This window comes from Leptodactylus fuscus, chromosome 2 (genome assembly GCF_031893055.1).
Source record: "Leptodactylus fuscus isolate aLepFus1 chromosome 2, aLepFus1.hap2, whole genome shotgun sequence".
NCBI lineage: Eukaryota > Metazoa > Chordata > Amphibia > Anura > Leptodactylidae > Leptodactylus > Leptodactylus fuscus.
In genome coordinates, this window is record NC_134266.1 from 31,288,351 (window position 1) to 31,302,521 (window position 14,171).

Genomic DNA, 14,171 nt, shown 5'->3' on the forward strand with positions numbered 1-14,171 from the left:
TAGTCAGGATCAATTGCTGTTGGCCGATAGAGTATTTGGCCAACACATAACTAAAACATATGGCCAGTTTTAAGGGATCAGTTTTAAGGGATTCAGGTTTTTTTTTATGGGATCAGTTTTAAGAATTCAGTTTTTGACTTGTATTTTTGACTGTTTTATATATTTTTTATTTCATTTTTGCTACATCATAATCATGTTGGCAGTCATCTAGAGAAGCCATGAGCGATAGCTATTGGCCAAAAGACTATTTGGCCAACACATATCTAAAACATATGGCCAGTTTTAAGAGTTGCAGAAATTTTTATGGGAGAGTTTTCTTTAATCCAGCAGGGAGAGGATGGTGGAAGGAGGAGCTGGACTGTTCTCATCCACTGTAGTCAATGGTGAGAACTTGTGTTATCTGCTACAAGCTGAAAAGTGGGAATGTGTTTTATTATATTGTCAGATATTTACGACAATTGACATATATTGCAAAATAATATAGTAACACACTCAATGGGTTCAGATTTTAGGCCTGGTTCACATCTGCGTTCGGTATTCCATATGGGGAGTCCGCACGGGGAACTCCCGAATGGAATACCGAACGCATTGACAAGCGTTGAACAATGAAAGCACATGGACCCCATAGATAGGGTTCGTGTATTTTCTTCGTAGTCTCCACACATTATGCGGAGAGGAAAGTAGTTCATGAAGTACTTTTCTCTCCACATAATTCATGCATACAGCCCACGGAAAACACACGGACCCCATTATAGTCTATGGGGTCCGTGTGCTTTCATAAACTCACCGCTTGTCAATGCTTTCGGTATTCTGTTAGGTGGGTCCCCATGTGGACTTCCCAAATGGGATACAGAACACAGATATGAACCAGGCCTCAGAAGAATGGTATGTTCAACACAAGTCTTCATAGGCCCTGCTTATAATTCAGGCTCAGCCTCCACCAGGCCATGCACAGTGAAATATATACCAGATTATAGTATACTGGAATAAATGGTCCTAAACCTTGTCAACACAACAATTTTTCCAGGAAAGTGGCAAGGGTGGCACAAAAGTGGAAAAAGTTGCAAATTTTTTGTGCAAAAAGTAATTTGGAAGAAAAAAAAAAAAGTGACTTTTTCATGTCTTAGGGCTCGTTCACACGGTGTAACGTCCCGCGAGATTTGGCACGTGTACGCCGCGTGACCCTTTGCGTGCCGTACACGCTCCCATTCATTTCAATGGGAGCGGGGATCGTATGTGCCGCGCTAGTTTGCGGCCGTGAATAAATGCACGGCCGCAAACTAGCACGGCGCATACGATCCCCGCTCCCATTGAAATGAATGGGAGCGTGTACGGCACGCAAAGGGTCACGCGGCGTACACGTGCCAAATCTCGCGGGACGTTACACCGTGTGAATGCACCCTAAGGCTGGTCTTACACGACCATATTAGTTTTACGGTCCGCAAGTTGCTGATCAGCAACACTACTACTACACATTAGGCATAGATATTGCAGACGCCCGTGTCCTGCTGCACTTGCCCATAGAGTTCTGGGGACCTGCACCTGGACCTGGACCTGCTGTACCTTAGTCACGGCCCGGCACATCACGAATAAAATATCCAGTAGTGTAAGAGGCCGCACTGAATATAATTAGAGATGAGTGAACACTAAAATGTTCGAGGTTCGAAATCCGATTCGAACAACCGCACACTGTTCGACTGTTCGAACGGGTTTCGAACCCCATTATAGTCTATGGGGGGAAATGCTTGTTTCAGGGGTACGCAAAATTCAATCAAATTCTACTTACCAAGTCTATGAGTGAGGGTCGGGCTGGATTCTTCTCCCTGCGTAGTGTCCCCGCGTCCTCTTCCGGCCTTGAATTCACTCTGCTAGGCATCGGGCCTAGGCAGAGCCGACTGCGCATGCCCGCGCAGACATGCGCAGTTGGCTCTGCCCAAGCCCGATGCCTAAGCAGAGTGAATGCAGAGCCGGAAGAGAACGCGGGGACGCTGCGCAGGGAGAAGACTTCTAAAGGTAAGAGAAGAACCAGCTTTGATTGGCAATGTATAGCATTCTGCCAATCAACGCTGGTTCTGCATCGAATCTTAATTTCGAACAGCTAGTAGTATTCGATTGAGTACGAGTATTTCGAATACCGTAGTATTCGATTGAACACCTACTTGATCGAGTACTACTCGCTCATCTCTATATATAATGTATCCGCAATTGAAAACAATTGCAGACCATTTGCGGACTTAAATTGCGGTCGTGTAAGACCAGCCTTATACATCACAAATTGGTGTACAAGGCATAATAAGCCTCCCCCATTAAGTATTTTGTTGTTTGGCATACTCTGTCATGCTTTCAAAGAGTCAGGGGTACGGGTGCATAGATGTGAGTGTTCTTAATTTACTAAACAGAACTCAATAAAGTGGGACTGCCAAATATACAAGCAAGGATATGTAACTTGTTCCTTCTAGACCCCCCAAATTGAGATTTTTTGGAGGTCGGTTGTTAATGGCCATCGTTCCTCTGATCATTTACTCTTAAAACACATTTTTTAAGATGCCATACCTAAAGATATTTTTTAAGATGACCTTTACTAGATGTAACTGAGGATAAAAAAATGTTAACCAATGACTTGTTATAGTTCTAAGAAACCAAAAATATCTCGGCAAAAATGTGTTCTGTACGCGCTGCACAAATGCCTTTCATACTTAATGATAACATGTCTAAAGCGTTCCTCCTAGTCCTCCATTATAAGGTTTACATAAACTCTGCATTTCTCAGAGCACAGATTTTCTTAAATCATGGTGGATTCACTCCAGGCAATATGTTGAGAGTAAAGTGATCCCTTTCAAATGTGCACGTTGCCTCGCCATGCTTAATTAACTCCTCAAGATTCAGGAATAATTCCCTGACATAATAATTAGCTCTCTCACTTTATCACTCAGAGCTAACCTTTGCATTAGGAACTCAACTTAAATTACTAATAATTGCGCTGCTCCTTGAGGTCTATTTATTTAAAGTGAACTTCAAGTCTTTCTGAGCGAGAAGCTTCATAACAAATTATAATATTTGCTAAGTTAACAGCACCTAGAACATGAAAGAAAGACTCAAGTAGAGAAAATGTAACTTAGGAAGGCAAAATCATTTCGTTTGGCAAACAAAAAAAGTTGGAATTTTTTATAAAATCCAAAAGATTTCGGAACTTTTTGAAAAACTTTTTGAACATGTTTAATTTAAGAAATAGGATAGCCCTTATTTTAGTGAGACATAATAGTGGGACGTTTAGGACCTACGTTATTATGGCTGAAATACTTGGACCTCCCACAGTTCAACTGAGCTCAGATGACCGAAGTATAAGCAGTACTCCAATATAATAATAAAGTAGGCCTGGATGCCTTTCTTGAAGAGAAATATATAACAGGTTATGGATTCTAGAGGACACGTTGAGCCAGGATTTTTATATTGACTGCCAGATTGGAGTCGGGAAGGAATTTTTTCCATGAATTGGGGCAATTGTCATAAACCTCAGGTTCACATCTACATCCCGACCTCCGTTATGCAGGTTTCCGTTTCCTGAATGGGTTTGAAAAATGTCCGGCCATGAGTGCCGGAAAGCGTTTTGTGTTCTCCGCGGCAAAACCGTTTTTTTTAAAACTGGACACAAAGTTGGGCATGCAAGACTGTCTACAGAAGATGGAAACCCGACAAACAGAGACCGGGCGCAGATGTGAACAAGCCATCATGGGGTTTTTTGCTTTCCCCTGGATCAACACTGTAGGGATTGTAGGGTTATAGGTTGGACTTGATGCACTGATGTCTTTATCCAACCTCATCTACTATGTAACTATTAGAACAAAATACAATGTTTCAGCCCTCACAGGTTCTTTGAGAAAGGTCCTCTTGAGAAAGTCTTGAAAAGGTCCTGTATGGACATGTTTTCTTTTATATGCATGCTGCCTGTTTTCTGGAAGGTATTCAAAGATATACTACATGGTCTTTAGCCATTGACCTATAGGACATCCACCCTTCTTTAAAAATTTTTGGTTATCGATTTGGTACATAGAGCTCTATGGTGATCTAAATTTGGTTCAGTTGATCTATGGGAGGTCCAATGGTATGGCCACAATACAGATGCTAAAATGGATTGGTATTATAGCTTTCGGAAAACAGATTTGCATGGGTTGTGTTCATGTACAATATAGACAAGGTAAGAAAGATGAGGATGGGAACATTTATGTTCCAGTAAAAGCTAAATTTTTTAAAGTCTAACAAAAACAACAAAAAAAGTAAAAAAAAAAAATATAACCCATTATATTCTTAAATATTTGCAAATTAATTTTAAAAAATGTATGTAAATTGTATATGTAAAATATGCTTAAAATTTTAAGAATTAAATTTTTTTAATTATTATTATTATTTGTATTATTTGTATTATTATTATTTATATTATTATTATTTATTTATATTGCTATTAGTAATAATAATGTTATTTTATTATTTACTTATTATTTATTACAATTGAATAAAGTAATCACTTGTTTATTATTTGTTTTAAGATTTCCATGTGATACTTGTGGCCATTTTCCCTATACTTTTTATTATACCTACAAGGAAACTTTCCTCCTAAATTGGTTGATGATATTAGTTGTGTTTTATTTGCCACAAGAAACCTGAAAATTGACTTTTGAGTGACAGGCCTGTTTTTTTCTTTTTTATATATATATCGAAATGTATTTATAAAAGAGAATCTGAGATCCAGTATTTTCCTGATTCTGTTATTTCACTACCATGTACAGTATAGCTTTTCAAATCTAAACTATAAATTGGATTTCTGGAAAGTCTTTGCCTGAAGTCAAAATCCTATTTTTCTTCCTTTTTGTATTCCATAGAGTATATAGTATTGAATACGCAATGCTCTGGATTACACCCTCCACCCCCAACATTAATAAAGAGTCGGATCTGAATATTATTAATGATACTGGGAAAGCTGATATAGCACTGTATTGATCCTGTGGAGCATTGAAATATCCTTACCTTACAATATTGAAGTATTCTGTAGTCTGGATATAGGATATAATGGAATATATTCACTTTCCCAGAGGTATAAAAAAATCTCTGAATATTTCCTCTTTGTCTTAAGCTGATAGACATTGATATACATTGTATAAAGAGAGAACAACCATCTTGTTAAATCATTTCAAGCAGTGAACATTATGTATTGTAACAATTGGTAGGAATACAGGTAAAATAAAAATTACAAAATTAAGGTTTTACATTTTAAATAATCTACTTTTGATAGTTGTTCCTTTATTCTTAAGATTGAGACCTAGTAAGTTGGGACTTATGTAGAATTACTATATATAAAATAGGAGCTTCTTGGTTAGTTTGGAGAGTTAAAGGGGTTCTCCAGTGAGTCTACCATCACTTATTTCCTCTGGGGTTTTATATACGATGGACCAAAGGGTGCCGAGCTGGTTCTGACCCTAGGTCACATGATTGGAACCGGTACCTAGTGTTCAAGTCTCTCCCTTCCACTTCCTCTGTGTTCCCCGGTAGTTACCTACCTATATACAGGTAATATGTAGCTAGCTCAGTACCTCATTACTAGCAAAATTCAGCCCCCTTGAAACAAGTAATGGTGAGCAAAGAAGAGAAGGAAGGGGGGACAACAAGGCCAAGTCTTGGTTCTAAATATGTGACCCAGAGTTGGAACCAGCCTGGAACCCCTGGTTTTGTGGCACACAAAACTTCATAGGAAGTAGATGATGGTAAACTCCATTGTAACAAAATCTCTTCCACTCCACTTATGTCCTGGCGTAGGCATATAGTGACATAGTGAACAGACCTTTTTTGAGTCTTCTTGCTTCTGATAAAATCAATATTTAATATGTATGGATATGGGCTGTTCAGTGTATCTGGCGCATGGTAGCATGCACCTGCTTTTTTCCGATGGTCTCCACCCCTGGGCTATCCCCTAAACTAAAGATTTGACAGGTCCCACTATGGGAAAAAATAGGTGCTCCATGTAGGATGACCACACAAAGGTTGACAGTACCAAAACACCTAATATCACAAAATCACTAGGTGTAATATGTATAGCTTTCTAACACATTATTAAATATGGCGGTAAGCTATGCATCCCAGTGTTACACTACCTTCCAAGTGTGACACATGCTTGGTGACTGTCCATATTACTATGGGAATGTTGATAAGAAAAACACTCATTGCCCGGCTGTCATATCATCCTGCCCTGTGATATCTCTAGGCTCATTATAGAAGTATTCAGCACTGGAATGTACAACCGTCATAACCTCGAAATATATTGCTAATGCTCCCTATAGCATCCGTCATATCCTACTTGTTATATGAATGATCAGATTTACCTGTAAGGATCTCTTCACACTAACCCCATGACTTTCATAGGCTATGCCAAATCCAAATTTTATAATAAATCATCACAAAATGTTGGCTTATTTTGGAATAATAAAATTCTGTTTTTTAAGCAGATGGGACATGGCAGTAAACTATTGGGCGCTATTCTATCTGTCAGACAACAAAACCTGATTAAACCGATGTTATTTATAAATAAAATTATTAGTTTATAATTAGTATTTTTATTTTTAATAACACAAGAAATTATAGCACAAATTTTAATATTGAATGCTGTACTGCTACTCTTACTACAGCTAATAATAAAGGTAATATAAAAACTAGGACCTATAATGCTAATAAATCTAGGAATAATGCTAATAATACAATAAAACTAGTATAATACTACAATCTATACTGCAGTTATGAAAACTTCTACAAATAGTAATATAAGTTGTGCTGTAACTACTAATAATTCCAATATAAATAATAATATAAAAATATTGTCCACTCCAATGTAAATAATAATAATAATAATAATAATAATAATAATAATAATATAAAAAGTTGTCCACTCCAATATAATTAATAACATAAAAATATTGTCTAGTCCAATATAAATATTATCCACATCAATATAATTAATAGCAAAAAATTAATGTCCACCTCAATGTAAATAATAATATAAAAATATTGTATGCTCTAATAATAATAATAATAATAATAATAATAATAATATAAAAATATTGTATGCTCTAATAATAATAATAATAATAATAATAATAATAATAATAATATAAAAATAGTGTCTACGCCAATATAAATATGAGTCTAAATGTATTGCCCACTCCAATAATACGTCACTACTATTATTATAATAATATATTACTATTAATACTATTGATGATACGAAAATATTGGCATTCTACTTCTTTTACTTTTTCTTTTTCTAGACAAAATGTAACAAAAGCAAAAAAAAAATGCTAAAATCCCTGATGTCTGCCAGCCCATATCATTTTATAGCAGTGCTGTTACTAACCAGGGGGATGTGAGATGTGATGTTGCACAATTGTTGATATAAGAGTACAGAGAGTTTACATCTTAGCTTTAATACTTCATGTAATCTAATTTCTTATAATCCTTCTCACCGTATCAACATACCAGGGCTGGTAATTGGCGCTGTTTCTTCCAATCTATCGAGGCTTCTGGGTCTCTGACATCCCACCTACAAATAAACCTTGATTTGTTTGGCGTGATATCTGATTAACAGAGCCGCCATTGTTACGTAAACATTCCTTCGAGCCTTTTTTAAGTGTTCAGGCCACGGCCACTTCATCATTCTACAGTATTGTCATCACACACATTTGAGCATGTCAGCACCAAGTCTAAGTGACACATAGGGAACTACCCTGAGCCTTGTGTCCAGGAGGGTCTTCATTTTATCATGAGATACCATTTACATAGAACATCAATGCTGAAGACTCTGCAAATATCAGTATTAGGATATTTTTATGGTGTAAATTTCCTATGAGGCACAGCAGTTTTACTATTGTGTTTACCTCTTACCAGGATGTATAGTTAATGTAGCATACTACTGTTTACACGTTTGACATGTGGGTAGTGGGTGATAATATGTGACCACACACAAAGGGCCTGTATTTACACTGAGAATCCTGGTGCATGACCTAACATAAAGTCTAAGCTAACAGCATTGTAATACATAAACATGGAAGACGGCATCGTATTGGGGAAAGAACATTTATAATTGAATTCAACAAACTTATAGAAAGTGTGATTTTGCTACTTTGTTTCATCTTGTGTTATCGTGGAGTGTTCTAGTGTATGCCTTCTGTATGATTATGTACAAACAGCTGGTGCAACGTTTATATCAACTGTTCCAGATTATTCATCACTGGAGGTCTAAGTGCTGGGACCCTTACAAGAATGGTGGTCCGTTGTGTGTCTGTTGCATCAATGAGACCCCAAGTGATAAGACTCAGTACTTATCCTATGGCAACTAGTCTGCTCCTCTAGTTTATCATAAACTTTGCTTTTGCTTCTAGGAGGGGGGAGGTTCACCCCCATTATATTGAAACTGTAGACGTAGCCCTCGGAGAAGGGAGGTGTATCAGGCAAATTGTGCAGAAACATTGGCAGATTTTTTCACTATATAAAATGAATGAGTTCTGTGGACAGCTCAGAGTCTTGTGCATGGAGACTGTGCAACCATTAGAGATTGCCGAACCGATTCATTCTGAGCAAGGTTCATCCGGAATATTTCAAGTTCTTCAGTTTTTAATGAAACCGAACCATCAGGGATTCATCTCAAAATGGCCGCCACAACTTGCATTGTGGTAAAGACTCCAGACTATAAGAGATGTACATGGGGAGGTATAAAAAAGTAGAAAAAAACATTTATACTTCTCTTCCCTCACCTCTTTTGGGGCTTCTCATGGTGTCCGGTGCTCTCTTGGTGACGTCATGTGCCTGGGGTCACCGCTGTGGCCCAATCACAGTCTTTGACGGTGACCCCGAGCACATGACATCATTGAGGAGACCAAGTCTTGAAGACAGGAGTGAGCAGCACAGATCATGGAAGATCAAAGACATAACAAGAGAACATGGGTAGAGTGGTAGAAAGAAATGAGGACAGAGAAGTAAGGAGAGTGATGAGTTGTATTGTATGGTAAATGTGCAACCAGAACTGGAGGCATCAATGTAGAGTATACTCTGAAAGATGAGCCTGACTACTGCACTCAGGATGGATTGATACATTGGAAATTAAATTAATTTGGAGGATGAGAAGGAATCAGGGTGACAATAAGGAATCTTAAAAAAAATCAGATATTTGTTGGCTGATGTCATATCCTGATACATCTTACCGTTATATCTGTGTATGGTTCTACCTACAATCTCTCTTGAAAAAAACCCCAAAACCTTCCCTCTGTCCTTATTATAGCAGAGGAAACGATTGTATCAAGATGCCTCATAAAGATGTTCAAACGCTATTCATTTGTTAAGAAAAGATCTCATGGCTTCTTTCCAAGCCGTTACAAGCGGTCGATTTGCCAGGTCAGGAGTAAAGCCGCAGATTTTTGATAAACAACTTGCAAGACAATGAAGACTTCAAAGACGGCGATTTTATACTACAAATCCTCTATCTTTTCTACCGTATCCCATACAGATGCATTAGGGAAAGAGTCTTCGTCTTTTGTGTTCTAGGATAAGCCGCGTGTCAATGACATCTCCATATTTAGCAGAGTTTTCACTAATTACGTATTCCCCTCCCTCCATTTTAGGGGGAGGGGGTTGTCCACACCCGCGCTCTGACACCTGAAACTAAGAGTGAAAACAGCTGCGGGGATAATGAGCATAATGCCGAGATTCCTCAGCTCTCAATAGGGATGTGGAGCAGCTCCTATGTTAGAGCTATAGACACATGTACAGATGATTTAGCCCCTCCATTGACAAATTGACTCACTCTCTTTCTCAAGTTTCCGAGCTGGAAGATTTGTTAGTGGTTGCCCCATATGTGACCATGATATCAGACCATGAGGTTATACAGTATGTGCTTTAGTAAATTGGATTACATTCAATGAACAGCTCCTTCCTATCTGCCCAGTTGTGTGGTCGCAGTTTTCTGTATTATTATCAGGCATGAAGTTGCCTATGATTTGCTTTTCTCAAGGAAAACGGCAATCTGAAGACTCCGTGAAAGGAAAACTAAACTCAGAAATTAGAAAGTTTAACAAGAGATAGTAGCCCTTATTGTTTGTGGATCTGCAATAGTATCTGAGTAATCCTCACATATATTTCTTAGAAATCTTGCGCAGAAATTTATTTGCTCCATTTTTAACTGGAGATCAACTGAGGGCTGGTATTTAGCCATGGGGTGCGGACCTTTTTGTGTACGGCAGACAGGGCACAGCAGGGAGGTTCCTGATCCAGCCAGCTGTCTTAGGAGACGTTCATATTTGTGCTGCTCTCCACCCACCGTGATTCTGCCGAAAAACAGCTTGGTGACAACTTGCAGGCAGTCAGTTTAAAAAACTATTCATTTCAATGGATTTTAAAGCAAACCACCGGTGTCCATATGCAGCCTCTCCGCCGTGAAACTGCTTTATTTGCATGGACACAAAGTTGGACATGCAGGTCTTTGTGTTTGTGCAAAACAGCAGTTTCACAGCGAGGGGCTGCATATGGGCACCGGCGGTTTGCTTTAAAATCCCATGGATCTTTAAACTGACCGTTTGCAGGCCGTCCCCAAGTTGTTTTTCCTACATTTTCGGCAGAATCACGGCGGGCACAGGACAGTGAAGAGGGGGAAGAGCAAGGGGGAAGGAGATATGGTTAAGTTTCTGTGAGGTTTAGGAAAGATATCGGGTCTTTGGTGGTTTTAGTTGCAATATGAGACAGAATAGGACCAATGGCAGGAGATGGTGGGGAAGTATAGACTGGGATTTCTTATTACTGTCCTGTTTCTCCTCTACGAGAGTACAAAATGTCTTTTACCTTCATTTATTTTGCAGGTCTTTGCACAATGGTATACCTGTGGTGGAGGCAGAATAGGAACGTGTTATGGAGGAAGGGAGTCCTAAAATCTCTCAGGCATCATGTTGATCTCTTTTGATATCTGGCAGTCTGGGTATCATAAATCCTTCTCCTTGCTCTGTCAAGAAATATTTAACCCTTTAAAAAGTAGAGTATGTCAGTATACAGTAAAATAAGGGAGGCTGTGGAGGATAATGTAGCAGGGTTACTTTCGGGCAGGTATACTAGTGGCCTCTGTAGACGGAGGTAAGCACACCATTGTTGTCAATCTAGGGTCTAACATATGAGACCCGGCTATTAAAGTTAGCAAAGGACTTCAAATCGATCTTGTAAAGAGCAGGATGAGTATTTGTCAATCCGAGTGACCTCATTTGGCTGTCACGGGCCCATTTTTATTCCTGGGACAGAATTTCACGGACCTTGCTTTCTGAACTATTAGGCTATGTTCACACAAGCTACGGCTACGGCTGTTATGGCTTTGTAAGGGGATATGTAACATAAATCCAAGGTTGAACCTTGCAGTTTGATCTGTCCATACAATGAGACTAATTTGTGTGTGACAACTTGCTGAACTTTTCACACAGGATTCTGCTTCAATGACATTTTTAGGGCTGTGGAGTCTGTAGGCCAAGACAACAACTACAACTTCTTCCAGCCCGACCCTGACTCCTGCTCTGGCTCCGACTCTTTCATAAATGTCTGACAGTAACTTTTAGTTTGGTAATTTTTTTCCGACTCCATGGTCCTGTTTTGTAATGAAATAAATTTCACATCCATTCCAAAAAATTGGCGTCATGTGAAGAGTGACATGGATTCTCTATTGAAGTCAACGCGCGACAAACTTTCCAAGGATTTTGTTGTGAAATATTCTTATCAGTCAATGTACTTAGATCTACATCTTATGTAACACTTGGTGATGTAACGCTAACACCAAATCACAAACTCGTCCGCGCTACCTTCAGCAAGTTCCGCCGTTCTGTTTGCTCACAGGAGATCCCGATATCTCCATAATCATTACATTAGATCATTATTCTCGGTGTCTTCTTTATTACTTTGTTAGAAGATTGATGGCTACATCCCCCCGCCTTGTAACCACAATGGTTTTCCGCAGAATGAAGCTTTCAATTACTACGTGTCTCTCCTCTCCGGTATTATGTTGTTTTGAAGTATTTCAGCCTCCGGATTTTCAAAGCTAAACATTTCACTCTGGAACACAAGACATAAAGTAATGTCACACAATACAAAGTTTTCTTACAGCCTCCCCGTAGCTGTAGCCCATAAGATACATTGTGTTCCGCGCCATTCTCCCAATTGCTTAGACAATCACTGAACCGTCTTCGAATATTTTAGCTGTCACTAAACAGTTGCTTGGCGCTGCGTGGGTGGTGCGCTGCTGTGTTAAATGAACTCGATGGTGTTTGTAAGAAGGTTTATAAATAGGGGAATTCATTTACTATTTCAACGGGCTTGCGAGAATTTACCGAGATGGCGAGGTGGAGCACCTTGTTGCACAATGTGAATACGCAACCTGTTCCTGTTGTCACCTGCTTTTGTCTTACACTTTCCAGCATTCTGTGTTAGTCATCCGGCAATTTATAAGCGCACAAAATCTGTATAGAGAAAGCTAAACTTATGAAAATGAATTTGTCAAAGGAAAATTATAGTAGACATAAATTGGTTTGGTTAGTTTTACATATTACCTCTGAATTGTATAGGTGGTTACCATAGGCATCCAATGGACCATCAGAAACAAAAACAAAGAACAGCACCGAGCTGTATATGGTGAAGTAACATTAGGTGAGTCGGTAGATATAATACAGAAAGCCTCTCACCTTGTGAGGTTGTGAAGGATCACAACCACCAAATAGCCTATGAACCACTTTATAGGGGGGTTTCTCCCTAGGTTATGAATAGCTGCAGGATCCATGCCATCCTGGATGTCAATGCCAGGAGGACCAGAAGATAAGGATCACCGCACTTCACCAGAGGATACATGCAAACATTCTCTATTGAAGTCCAATAAAACACAACGTGTTTCGGGCTTACAACTGCCTTTTCTCAAGTGTAATGAACTCTTCACTGCCGGGCTGGATGCTTCCAGCTGGGTGATCCTTATCTTCTGGTCCTCTTGGCAACAGACCATCAGATGATGCTGTATCGCTAGTATTGTATTCATGCACCATCAGATGCCATATCTAAATCATCCAATGTACCATGAGACACTATATAGATTCTAGGGGAGAATATCTCTGAGAATTGTATAAGGCTGCTATATGGTTAGCATAGGCATCCAACGGACCATCAGATGCTGTATTGCTAGTATTGTATTCATGCACCGTCAGATGGCAAATCTAAATCATACAATGTACCATTAGATACTATATTGATTCTAGGGCAGAATACCTCTGCAATATGATACTGTAGGGATACACCATATGGCAGCACTTAGTATGGTATTGTAACTCCATACCATACTAATTCACTATACCATTAGATCCCGCATTGCTTCTGACAAGAATAGCTCTGTACTACATGGATGCTCAACATGGCAGCACATAGTATGGTAAGGTGACTCCATTTACCTTATTATAGGCTGTGTGCATATCTCTTTGCCGTTCACTTTATGGGGCCACATTTTAGTGGTTCTGTTGAATGCAACATATGTAGCAAAAAAACACTGCAGAAAACAGCGGCTGAAATGCCTTGCATTTTTTCTGTAGCTTTTTTTACAGGAAAAGTCTGCAGACTTTCTACCCCTATTATAGCTATGCAGAAAATGTCAGAGTAGGTACCGTATATACTCGAGTATAAGCTGATCCAAATATAAACTGAGGCCCCTAATTTTACCACAAAAAACTGTGAAAACTTATTGACTCGAGTATAAGCCTGGGGAGGGGGAGAATCCACCGTTGCAGATAAAAGTCTGGTCATGTGCATTACAGCTTAGTAATTCCATGTGCCTCATAGTAATAGCAGTTAACCCCATCATGTCCCTAACATTAACCCCCTGTGTGCCTCACATAAGAGTTACTGATATGTGGGACATATGGAGGTAATAATTAAGTATCTTCATAATTAAGGTCCTTTTTTAGTACCCCCATGTGTCTCACATATTAGTATATGGGGCACACAGGGGTTAATATGAGGGACATGATGGGGTAACTACTATTAATGTGAGGCACATGGAGTTACTGAAACCAAATTAATAACCCCAAATGCCTGACATTACTAGGAATAGTAATCCCAGCAGGTACCTGTGTTTT

At 39.1% G+C, this 14,171-nt stretch overlaps 1 protein-coding gene across 2 annotated transcripts in view; it reads left to right on the plus strand.

The window, feature by feature from the left end:
• Window positions 1–14,171, plus strand: part of EPHA3 (EPH receptor A3) — a 334,850-nt gene that overhangs the window by 83,834 nt on the left and 236,845 nt on the right. The window lies entirely within an intron of this gene.